Source organism: Xyrauchen texanus, chromosome 4 (assembly GCF_025860055.1).
Source record: "Xyrauchen texanus isolate HMW12.3.18 chromosome 4, RBS_HiC_50CHRs, whole genome shotgun sequence".
Taxonomy (NCBI): Eukaryota; Metazoa; Chordata; class Actinopteri; order Cypriniformes; family Catostomidae; genus Xyrauchen; species Xyrauchen texanus.
The window spans coordinates 4322077-4335021 of NC_068279.1; the positions used below are offsets into that span (position 1 = coordinate 4322077).

Genomic DNA, 12945 nt, shown 5'->3' on the forward strand with positions numbered 1-12945 from the left:
GCGGAGGGCGGGGCCGGGTCGTGATCCTACCTTCCTTAAGGATGGCCTGTTGGCACGACTCTGTCCACTGGACCGGATCGGGAGCCCCCTTTTTAGAAAGGTCAGTCAGCAGGCTGGTGACATCAGAATAACTAGGCACAAACCTTTAGTAGTAGCCAGCCAGCCCCAAAAACTGCCTTACCCCCTTTTTGGTCTTGGGTGGCGGGCAGGCTGCGCTATCTCTCAGTCACCGCAGTCGACCTTTATCCCTCTCGGGAGGCTTGATTAGCCTAATACGGGACCGGGTGTGTAGGATCACAACCTGGCCCCGCCCTCCGCCATGCCACAATCATGGAAACGGATTACAATACAACATGGTACCTTTAAAACCTCCATGTACTATAAATAGCCTCTTCACATGTTAAATTAGACATGATATCTACAGGTTTGCTGTTAGATACAGGATAGCTGCTAAAAATTATTTTCAGATGCTCGTTTGTTGTTGGGATTGGGATACTTAAAAAGGAAAAAGTGCAGAGCTGTAGGTGCTACACAGCCAGAAACAGCACAATATTTGGTGAACTTTCTGTTTGACTTTTTGGGCTGAAAGGAATTCTTACATATACATATCAAGGCATTTGTATTTATTTCACATGCAAAGAGGTTAAACAATCATAACAGAGGCCATTTGCATATAGAAGTCTTAAAGGTACAGTAGCAAAAACATCTGGTTTAATTCAAAGGGTCCAATAGAGGGTTGAAAATGGTCTTGGGAAAACTAAATTGTGCCTGTTTTTGGTGCAAGAAACCTTGACTCACATTTTAAGTGGACTTCAGGGAAAATATCATGATATGAAATGTAGGAAATTACCCCTTTAATAATGTCTGGCTGTCACAATGTCAGTGTGTGTTTGCAGAAGCAGGCAAGCTTGAGTATCGGATGTTCTGTGCCTGTAATATTGATGGAGAAATGTAGGACTTATTCACTGGAGTTTGAGTTCAACTGGGGTTTGCAAATGACACTCAATCTTTCAGTAAGAGAGTGAAAAATAGAGAGGAAAGATTGAAATGGAAGGAGAGTTCTTGCTTCTGCTGAAATGTCTATTATACAGTGTATGATATATTACAGAATAGAAGCTTGTATATAATATATTATGTAACATAGTACATATATAAAGCATGCTGTCATGTCAAACACTGTGATTAATTTCATTGAATATGCGGAAACTTCCCCGGCTGAACGGATACGAAAGATGTGATTCCTCATGAACTTTGTCTCTGACTGAAGAGAGTTTGATGGACAGGTGTGATACCAAACATGTCATGTCATCTTCCTCAGTGACAGGGCTGTACTAGGACAAGAAATCGGCCTGGGATTTTACATAGCATCGGGGTCTGTCGCTGTCTTTTTCGGCATATCGTGCCGCCGTTTTGTGGTCCGTTCTTCATAACGCGGCAGCTCATTTTAGCTTATCGCGGCCCATTCGGCCCAGTTTGCGACCGGCCCGCTCAGTTCTCCAGATGGCCAGTCCACCCCTGACTGGCCCCAAAGTTAGTCGGCCCACCGGGAAAATGCCCGGTATGCCTGATTACCAGTCCAACCCTGCTCGGTGACCAGAAAACGCAAGTAAAAATTGGTTATGGCGAATAAATAAAACATTTCTAGCCTGGAGGAATTACAAATGACCTCCTCTGTTTTAGATACAAAGTGCTGGGAACAAAATCGGCCAAAAAACTATTTTATAATACAATAAAACCCATTGTTAAATGCAATAAACAATCCTGTTTCCATACATTTTATATTCATGTGTGGTGCTACAGTACAGTATGTTAATTGTTAAAGTAGTGAGCAACAAGGGGCCTGCGTAGCTCAGCAAGTATAAACGCTGAATACCACACCTGGAGTCACAAATTCGTAAGGCGTGCTGAGTGACTCCTGTCAGGCTTCCTAAGCAACCAATTGGCCCGGTTGTTAGGGTGGGTAGAGTCACGTTGGGTTGACCTCCTCATGGTCGCTATAATGTGTGGTTCTCGCTCTCGGTGGGGCACGTGGTGACTTGTGTGTGGATGCCGCGGAGAATAGCGTGAGCCTCCATACGCACTAGGTCTACGCGGTAACGCGTTCAACAAGCCACGTGATAAGATGCACAGATTGACTGTCTCAGATGCGGAGGCAACTGAGATTCGTCCTCCGCCACCCGGATTGAGGCGCGTCACTGGGACACTACGAGGACTTGGAGCGCATTGGGAATTGGGCATTCCATATTGGTGAGAAAAAGGGAGAAAAAAAGAAAAGTAGTGAGCACCAGCCTACATTTAGACTAATGGCCTATATTAATTGTTAATTCTGATTTTCATTAGTAATTCATATACATTTTATGGAGCATTTTTGTCTTTTAGCATAAATTAGGGATGAGCAATACCATTAATTTCATTTAAATCTGATAGGAAGTACTATCAAGGCCAATATCGCAAGATACCGGAGCAGCGTATGTGTAAATTGCTAAAAATGTAATCCACTTCCAATTACTAAATTGCTCAAATGTAATCCTCTTCCAATTACTAAATTGCTCAAATGTAATCCTCTTCCAATTACTAAATTGCTCAAATGTAATCCTCTTCCAATTACTAAATTGCTCAAATGTAATCCTCTTCCAATTACTAAATTGCTCAAATGTAATCCGCTTCCAATTACTAAATTGCTCAAATGTAATCCTCTTCCAATTACTAAATTGCTCAAATGTAATCCGCTTCCAATTACTAAATTGCTCAAATGTAATCCGCTTCCAATTACTAAATTGCTCAAATGTAATCCTCTTCCAATTACTAAATTGCTCAAATGTAATCCACTTCCAATTACTAAATTGCTCAGATGTAATCCTCTTCCAATTACTAAATTGCTCAAATGTAATCCACTTCCAATTACTAAATTGCTCAAATGTAATCCACTTCCAATTACTAAATTGCTCAAACGTAATCCACTTCCAATTACTAAATTGCTCAAATGTAATCCACTTCCAATTACTAAATTGCTCAAACGTAATCCACTTCCAATTACTAAATTGCTCAAATGTAATCCTCTTCCAATTACTAAATTGCTCAAATGTAATCCACTTCCAATTACTAAATTGCTCAAATGTAATCCGCTTCCAATTACTAAATTGCTCAAATGTAATCCTCTTCCAATTACTAAATTGCTCAAATGTAATCCGCTTCCAATTACTAAATTGCTCAAACGTAATCCACTTCCAATTACTAAATTGCTCAAACGTAATCCACTTCCAATTACTAAATTGCTCAAACGTAATCCACTTCCAATTACTAAGTTGCTCAAACGTAATCCTCTTCCAATTACTAAATTGCTCAAATGTAATCCACTTCCAATTACTAAATTGCTCAAATGTAATCCGCTTCCAATTACTAAATTGCTCAAATGTAATCCTCTTCCAATTACTAAATTGCTCAAATGTAATCCACTTCCAATTACTAAATTGCTCAAATGTAATCCGCTTCCAATTACTAAATTGCTCAAATGTAATCCACTTCCAATTACTAAATTGCTCAAATGTAATCCACTTCCAATTACTAATTACTTAAAATTGTTATTAGATTACAAATTAATTAACTAATTACTGATTATTAATTCATTATAATATTAGTTGTAGTATTATATTTATAATATAATACTAATATTTATTTTATTAATAAGTAATCACATTACTAATTACTTATAAGTAACTTTCTAAAACACTTTTTCATTCTACAAATTCAAAATCATTTTTACAAAAAATAAAAAGACCTCCTTTTCTCCTAAATATGAAATGCCCAATTCCCAATGTGCTGTAGTGACTCGCCTCAATCCGGGTCTATTTATTTATCTATTTTTTTTAAACGAATAGGCAAAAACACACGTTTTGTTTATCATTTAAGAACAAGAACATTACAAATGTTTTAACACCTTTTAATTTCTATAAACTTGTAGCAAACGCCACACAACCCCAATATAAAAAAAATGTCACTTTTACATTTTAGTGTTTCATTATTTAGTGTAAATTAACTCAATATGCTGTTTGTCTATTTTTCTGTTATTATTTGTTTGTGCTTGGCTGAGGTAACTCTCTTCAAAGCTTATGAGACCCATATATTTTATGATAACTAAATAATGCAATCAATAGTTTGAAGAAAAAAAAGTGGGGTCTATATTTTCATGTGGGAGTTGATATTCTTAATACAGCATCAGTATCGGAAGTATTGATACTTTAGGATTGATCCACCCATCCCTATCATTAGGCACTCAAGGCCGTACATTACAGTGATTTTAGGTCTTTAGTTTTAAGATCTATCAATTTTTAAACTTGGTTCAGGAGCTGAAAGCGAGGAATGTACGGTGGTTTGTTTATTCTTGTGATTATTTATGCAATTCTGGTCTGACCAGGTCTGGTTGTTTACTGAATGTTCTAATAGCTTTGTGTTTTATCCACCCAGATCAAAGCCAAATTTGTATGGCAAAACTCTCTTTCTGTCTTTGGAAATTCAACTCCCTGGTTGGCTGTTTATTAGATGAGGATACCAGCATCCTAAATGTTTTTATAAAGTGTGGAATAAGTTTTAAAAGAGTGTTCATTTAGTGTTGTGCTGTTACAGTTATCCTGCACACAAACAACACCTGATTCTCAAACACATTTGAAGTGAAATCTTGATTCTTCACTCTTAGTTTTCAAACTCCACACCAAAGTTTTAAGCTTGACAGTTTATCCGCAATGCGTTTATTTTCTGTCATCTTGGTAACAAAATGCTTTTGTTAAAATCTCAAGCATGACATGTCACATTTACTCACATTCAATCTCTGCATCTGTTATTTCTTTTGTTGAGTCTTCACTCATTCACAGTCTGAAATGTGGTTTTCACAGGCGGGTTTGTGAAACGTCGAGCTTTGAAGCGTTGTGAGTTTGCCATCTGATGGAGTGAGGGAGTTTGGCTTTGTTTGTAATGATGTTCATGTTTTGAGAGTGTGTGAGTTGGTGATGACAGACTTTTGTTTGTTGGATAATGAGGACAGAAACAGCCGTCCGTCGTTGCATATTCAGTGCGTGTGTTGGCGTGCAGTGCATCTGGTCTCAGTTTAAGACTGTGGTTACTTACTACACAGACTTTTCCAAAACATACCCAGTGTTTGTGTGTTAAATGCACACAAACACTGGGAGGGAGGCTGTTTTGTTAGCTCGAGTGTCAATCTCTGGTGAAGGAACTACTGTTTGGAGGCAGCATTTTAAGGCATACTCATAAAAAAATAAAAGGCTGTTCCAAAAGGTTGGCAGCATAATTATGAGAAACATCTTTACAGACATCTGAGGATGTCCTTTAAAAAAAATAAATTGTAAAGATTTTTTTTTATTTTATGGTAATACTTGTAATAGTACTAATTTGTAAGGCCAGACAGCCAAAGCGATTTTTTTTGCATGGAAAAGCATGCAAACAATGTTCCTACTCCCTTAAATGTATTAATCAAATGTCCTTAGATATCTCACTATCTCTGTGACACCTGTAGACTAAACAGAAATGTGTCCGTGGACTTTGGCGCTTTTCACCTGTCAATCATTTTGCTCGTTCTCATAGTGTTGTATTTGAAGCGGATCGCTGAGGCTTTGATTCATAATGTTTGTCAGTTGAGGGCGCTATTGTGCCTTTGTTTAATTTGTCAGCCACAGGAACAAACAATGCTGCTCTTTTGCTCAGTTTTGGTCTCGGAGGGTGGGGTTTTGTAATAAGGGGTGTGGTTAATTCAACAACTCAGTCACGTGAAAGCTTCAGAACACTAAAATCACTTACAGCACCTTTAAGATAATAATTCATATTAGTGGATTATCATAATAGAATACATTATATATATATATATATATATATATATATATATAATTATTATTTTAATAAATTGGAAATCAGAAGAATATCTCAGGGAAGTGGCTGTCTCTTTATTGGACCACAAGTGGGATGTCAGAGGTTTCTGGGAGGACACAAGGAACATTTAAAGGCAACATAAAGCAATTCATACGACACCAATGGTCTTCTGAAGCCATCCAATCGGTTTTGGGTGAGAACAAACCAAAATATAACTCCTTTTTCAATGTAAATCTTACCATTGCAGTCTCTAGAAATGATCAGGATTTCAAGCTGATTTGCTTGATGCACATGCAGAGCGCTAGATGGTGCTAGGAAGTGTAATCGAGCAGGAGACTACTCATGTCAAGATTTATAGTGAAAAGCAGTTTGTGGTGAGCAGAGCATGGCCGAGCGGTAAGGATGGACACCTGGGGAAATTATCTCAATCAGCCGGGAGAGAGAGAAGAGGCTCGCCGGCCTCCGAACACACTGCAAAACGGTCCTCAGCCAGCTGCACTGCCTCCGTCAGAGGGAGAGAGACACTCAGAGTTGTGTGTGTGTGTGTGTGTAAACAAGCAACTTGTTTAAGAGACTGCTGAAAAGCAAACGTCTGTGTATCTATGTGGTGCTGAAAATCCTATTGTTATGTGTGACACTGAAAAGAGTATAGTGTATGTAAAAATAAAGTGACGTATGTTGGATTGTTCACCCGGCGGGGAATTGGCGATGAGAGAATTGGCGATTTACTACAGTGGTGCCGAATCCTGGGATTTTGGAGGAGGAAGGAGCTGTCATGGAGTCCTCGCCGCTGGCTGAAGACCGTGATGCCGAGGAGATACCCGATCTGGTGGTGCTGGAACAGTTCCTCAGCAGGCGACCGAAAGGGATGGTCTTTATGTGTGAGTGTGTGTCTGACCAATATCCGGTTTTGAGGACAAAATTCCGTAACAATGTTAAAAATGGTAATAATTAACATGGTATATTTGTATGGAAATCCTTTTAGTAGTATTAGCATTTTGTAAGGCCAAACAGACTTTTTAATCATTAAGATAATAATTAATGTTAGTGAATTATTATAATATAATAAATGTTATATACATTAGAATGATTATCAGTTATAAATATTTATTATTATTAGTTAGGCAGCATAATTATGATACTGGAGTGGTGGTGGTGTAGTGGTCTAAAGCACATAACTGGTAATCTGGTAATCAGAAGGTCGCTGGTTTGATCCCCACAGCCACCACCATTGTGTCCTTGAGTAAGGCACTTAACTCCAGGTTGCTCCGGGGGGATTGTCCCTGTAATAAGTGCACTGTAAGTCGCTTTGGATAAAAGCATCTGCCAAATGCATAAATGTAAATGATACAGATCTATCAAAAACCTCTTTTTTTTTCTTTTAGGGTTAGACTGTAGTAGTTACTAAAGGAATGGTTCACCCATCATTAGCTCACCCTCATGCCATCCCAGATGTGTATGACTTTCTTTCTTCTGTAGAGCACAAACAAAAGCTCTGTTTGTCCATACAGAGCAAGTGAATGGTGGCCAGAACTTTGAAGCCCAAAACGGCTTGTTAATACATATCTTCATGTTGTATTTTAGGGTTAACGTTAAACTATAGTAATCTATTATAATATAGATATCAATGGAAGTCCTCATTAACATAGCTATCAACATTCATGTGTCCAGACAGTGTCCAGCTGAGCTTCAGTGATGTCATGTATATGATGGATGGTGGCTCACATGAGAGATCATTATAACAAGCACAGCTATTGTCTGTATTTAAATGAGCATGTGTGGGGTTGATACTGTGTAACACGGTGTAAACACACACACATACGCTGCTCATTCTGGTCTCTCCTGATAGCTTTGAAGTGTGCTCTGCTCTTGGCGGTGTGAATTCTCACACTGGGTCAGTAATTAAATGTGATGTTTATCATAGTGGTGTGTGTAAATGATGAGTCTGTGCATGAGTGATAAAGTGTGTTGATCATAAGAGCTCATTCACACTGCTGTGCCTCTCCTTGACTTTCAAAGGTGACAATTACATCATGTATATGTACACGTTTCGGAAAACTAAATATTGCTATGCACTAACTAAAGAGCATCATGTTAGTTAATAGATAATAGCTAATAGTTAATAAATAAAGGTACATTTTGCAACATTATTTGGTCTTCAGACCATGGCCGGTACTAAGATGCAAACTTTTTAGGGTGGGAAGTGGCTGTCTCTTTATTGGACCGCAAGTGGGATGTCAGAGGTTTCTGGGAGGACACAAGGAACATTTAAGGGGGCATATGAATTGTCACGTGAGCCAAAAGTGTCATAGAAGCAGCACACAATGACGTGGTTGCTTCAGCAATTGAGTTTTCATCTCACATTTGATTTTTCTGACACTATCACTGTTTTTTTTATTATTTAAAACTCAATATAACATTGACCTTAAAAACCTCTTCTGTTTGGGACATCATTTAACTCGCTTTTAGCGCCTCAAAGTGGACATTTCACCTCTGAAACGCTGTGATATGTGTAATGAACCAAGTAATATATCATTTTGCTAAATATTTTCTAGCGTGTCATTTTCACGAGATCAGACCTTTATTCGGCACATATCACGATATGTATTTTAATATTAAATATGTAATAAATATTTGCTCTGAAATAGCTTAAAAGAGTGAATTTACTCTAAATATGAACCACACTTTGGACCATATGGCCAAAAAAATGCTAAATATGTCATTCAAGAAGTAAAAGTACAGTAAAAATATAGTTTCAAATAAAGTAATTTATTCCACTGCTTTTTCCCCCCCTTATAATGATCACTAGCCACAACGATGTTAAGTTTTAAATTAAGATAAGTGAGCTTCACATTTCTGCTTTTAAATCCCAATAGATTTCCATTATAAGTACATTAATGCAAACACACTTCCCCGTCAAAAATGGGAGTTTAAGCTATTCTATATGGTCATTGTCAGCATGCCCCAGATGTTGTTGAAAGAGGTTAAGTTGTGTTTAGCCTGTATAATATTCCTTTACTACTGGACTTTTCAATACTCATCAATATTACACTCACACGCTCAGGAAGGTTAAGCTAATAAACTTAACCTCTCTCTCTCTGCCACTGGTTGTGTGTGAGAGGTCCCAGCATGGTCTTTAAACCCCATTATTAAGAGAGTTAATCATCTGAACCACCACTGGGCCCTTTGGCACCTGAGAGGTGACACGGCTTCGAGAGAGAGAGAGAGAGAGAGAGAGAGAGAGAGAGAATCAGAGGGAGATAAAATAGAGAGAAGGAAAACAATGGGCCAATTTTCTAGCATTTTATTTTTCCCCTGAAGCGCACTTATACTGTAGTGTTAGTTAAAGTTTCTTATGCCAAAAATAGCCTTAATTTAGTTTTCCATGACCATTTTCCACCCTTTCTCTGACCTGTAGAACTAGACAGGCTGTTTTTGCTACTGTTCCTCCATGACTTTTGTTAAGAAGTAGCTTCTGTTATTATTGGCTAATCTTTTTGCATGTGAAATAAGTAACATGGCAGTCACCATGAACAGGCGTTGATGTGTAAATGTTGGTGGTCATTTGTTAAGGGAATATTCCGGTTTTAACACAAGTTTAGCTCAATCGACAGCATCTGTGGCATAATGTTGATTACCACAAAAATGTATTTCAACATGTTTCATTCCGTTTTAAGGGTCTCTCTGTAATCCACATTTTTTGCTTTGTTAAAGAAAAGGAGGGTCAAATCAAAATACATTTTTGTGAGGGGTCTGGGTAGCTCTCGAGTATTGATGCTGACTATCACCCCTGGAGTCGCGAGTTTGAATCCAGGGTGTGTTGAGTGACTCCAGCCAGGCCTCCTAAGCAACCAAAATGGCCCGGTTGGTAGGGAGGGTAGAGTCACACGGGGTAACCTCCTCGTGGTCGCACGATACTGGTTAGTGGTTCTCGCTCTCAATGGGGCGTGTAATGGGGTTGCTAGGGAGGGTAAATTCACACGGGGTAACCTCCATGTGGTCGCACGATACTGGTTAGTGGTTCTCGCTCTCAATGGGGCGTGTAATGGGGTTGCTAGGGAGGGTAGAGTCACACGGGGTAACCTCCTCGTGGTCGCACGATAGTGGTTAGTGGTTCTCGCTCACAATGGGGCTTGTAATGGGGTTGCTAGGGAGGGTAGAGTCACATGGGGTCGCACGATAGTGGTTAGTGGTTCTCGCTCTCAATGGGGCGTGTAATGGGGTTGCTAGGGAGGGTAGAGTCACACGGGGTAACCTCCTCGTGGTCGCACGATAGTGGTTAGTGGTTCTCGCTCTCAATGGGGCTTGTAATGGGGTTGCTAGGGAGGGTAGAGTCACATGGGGTCGCACTTGAGTGCTCGATAGTGGTTAGTGGTTCTCAGCTCTCAATGGGGCTTGTAATGGGGTTGCTAGGGAGGGTAGAGTCACACGGGTAACCTCCTCTGGTCGACGATAGTGGTTAGTGGTTCTGCCTCAATGGGGCTTGTAATGGGGTTGCTAGGAGGGTAGAGTCACAGGGGTCCACGATAGTGGTTAGTGGTTCTCGCTCTCAATGGGGCTTGTAATGGGGTTGCTAGGGAGGGTAGAGTCACATGGGGTCGCACGATAGTGGTTAGTGGTTCTCGCTCTCAATGGGGCTTGTAATGGGGTTGCTAGGGAGGGTAGAGTCACACGGGGTAACCTCCTCGTGGTCGCACGATAGTTGTAAGTTGTGCGTGGATCACAGAGAATAGCATGAGCCTCCACATGCTGTGAGTCTCGTAAGTCATTGTAAAGGGATCAATGGAAAGGAGAAGGCGAGAACCGGCTTGATAATATAAATAATAGTTTAATATAAAACTTAAACAAAAGACAAACACACACATATGATGGACATGTCCGTAAACGATCTCTCTCTCCTGCACGATCCTCTGCAGTCGACCTCTATCCCTCTCGGGAGGCTTGATTAGCCTAATACGGGACCGGGTATGTAGGATCACGACCCGGCCCCGCCCTCCGCCCTGCCACAGTCATGTAATGAGTTGTGCGGATTGACGGTCTCAGAAGCGGAGGCAACTGAGACCGCTAACCAGATTGAGGTGAGTAACCGCGCCACCACGAGGACCTAGTAAGCAGTGGGAATTGGGCATTCCAAATTGGGTAGAAAAGGGAATACATTTAAATATAATAATAATAATATTTTTTGTGGTTATCAACATTATTCCACAAATGCTGTCCACTGATTTTTAACTCGGATTGAACGCAGAATGTTCTTTTTATGAGCTCATGGTTATGGTGTCATTTCTTTTTTCTCAAAATATTAAAAAAAAATTGTTTTCTATTTGACATTTTTACAGTACTTGAACCTTTTTGTTTGAGTCTTGAGGGGTTTTAAAGTATTCCTATTTCCATAAATGAAAATTTGGTCATATTTTACTCACCCTCATGTTGTAATAAATCCTTGTGGCATGTAATTATCCTCAACTCAAACAGCATGGCTAGACAGCATGAATATAATGCCAATATGAGTTATTTGTGTGAAGTGCAGGTCATGGTTTAAAATTAGTAAACTAAGTAGCAAGTGCCAATGTTTAAACAAATATTTTGTATGAACTTTAAGATTAATGACTAATGTCTTTGAAGTCCATCCTGGATTAACTGCAGAAGTTCACATAGATCCATTGTCCTTGTTAATTGGCTAATGAAGGCTTTTGTTGGCAATTAATTGATAGTTTATGTATTCCATTTCAAGAGTGTAGCCCATCAATAAACAAAGGTAATGCAGGCAGAGATCGGTGAGGTGCATCGCAGTTCAACCTGGCTGGTCATTTCGGTGGGGTCCATCCATAAATCCATAATTCCAAGTTTCAGGCAGTGGCATATGAAATATCCAATGTCTTACAGTTGGAGTCGGCATCAGTATATCCTCTGAAGTCCATCTTAAAATGGTGTGTAAAATTATGTGTAGCAAGAGACTGTTTAGCCCAAGATTGAGCGCTTATATTAAAATGAATGGGAGAAATTGGAACACCCAATATGGCGGATGTAGAAACGGAAGTCCTGCCTTCAGGTAAAACCTTATCAATACAGACATCACCTGTCAGTTAACTCGAGAATGCTGGACCGGCCTGAACAATAGCGTTTTTAGAGTGATCAGAGTTAAAGAACCACAATTTACGATACCAGTGTTGTCAGAGCTAATTGCTAAAGGCTTGACATCATTTTCTGGAATATTCCAAGCTTTCTTAAAGGCACAGATAACATAGTGCATGTAAACTTCTGACCCACTGTAAAAACATAGTCTTGTATGTATTTAATGTTAGTACATAATAGTTAAGGCTACCTAATATAAAGTGTGACCCATTTATTTATTCATTTGTTCATTATTTTATCATTCATCCATGCAAATGGTTTTTTATTCATTCATACATTAATTTGTCCATGAATGTATTCATTTGTTCATTCATTTATACATCCTTCAGTAGTGGCTCAGGGGTTGAGGTTCAGGGTTACTGACCAGATGGTCAGGGGATCAAGCCCCAGCACCGCCAAGATGCCACTGTTGGGCCCTTGAGCAAGGCCCTTGACCCTATCCGCTCCAGGGGCGCCATATCATGGCTGACCCTGCACTCTGACCCCAGCTTAGCTGGGATATGTGAAAATGAATACATTTCACTGTATATATGCAAAAATGTATGTATAATGTGTGACCAAAAATAAAGGCTTCTTCATTCATTAGTTTGTTCGTTCATGTTTTTGTTCTTTCATACGTACATTAATTCATTCATTTGCTCATGTCCATCCATTCATCGGTTTATTTGGTCATCTGTTCCTTTTGTCTATTTTTACCATTATTTCCATTCATTCATCCATTCATACATGCATTCAGAAAGGTCTCAGATCATATGTGCTCCATTTCATGTTTGTACGCTGTGAATTTGGAGCTAAAAATAACCAGCAGTTACTCCGTTAACCAGGGATCAGTTAGAGCGCATTGTAAAATCCGCTTTCATAATGAGACCCAAAATCAGGCCAATTTCTGTGCGTTTGATGCCTCTCTGGACCCAAAACAAGCTCAGCACAGCGAAA

At 39.5% G+C, this 12945-nt stretch overlaps 1 protein-coding gene across 1 annotated transcript in view; it reads left to right on the plus strand.

Annotated features, from left to right (window-relative positions):
• The window catches only part of LOC127643052 (netrin receptor UNC5C-like), a 200441-nt gene that overhangs the window by 59710 nt on the left and 127786 nt on the right, over positions 1 to 12945 (plus strand). The gene's annotated exons all lie outside the window — the stretch shown is intronic.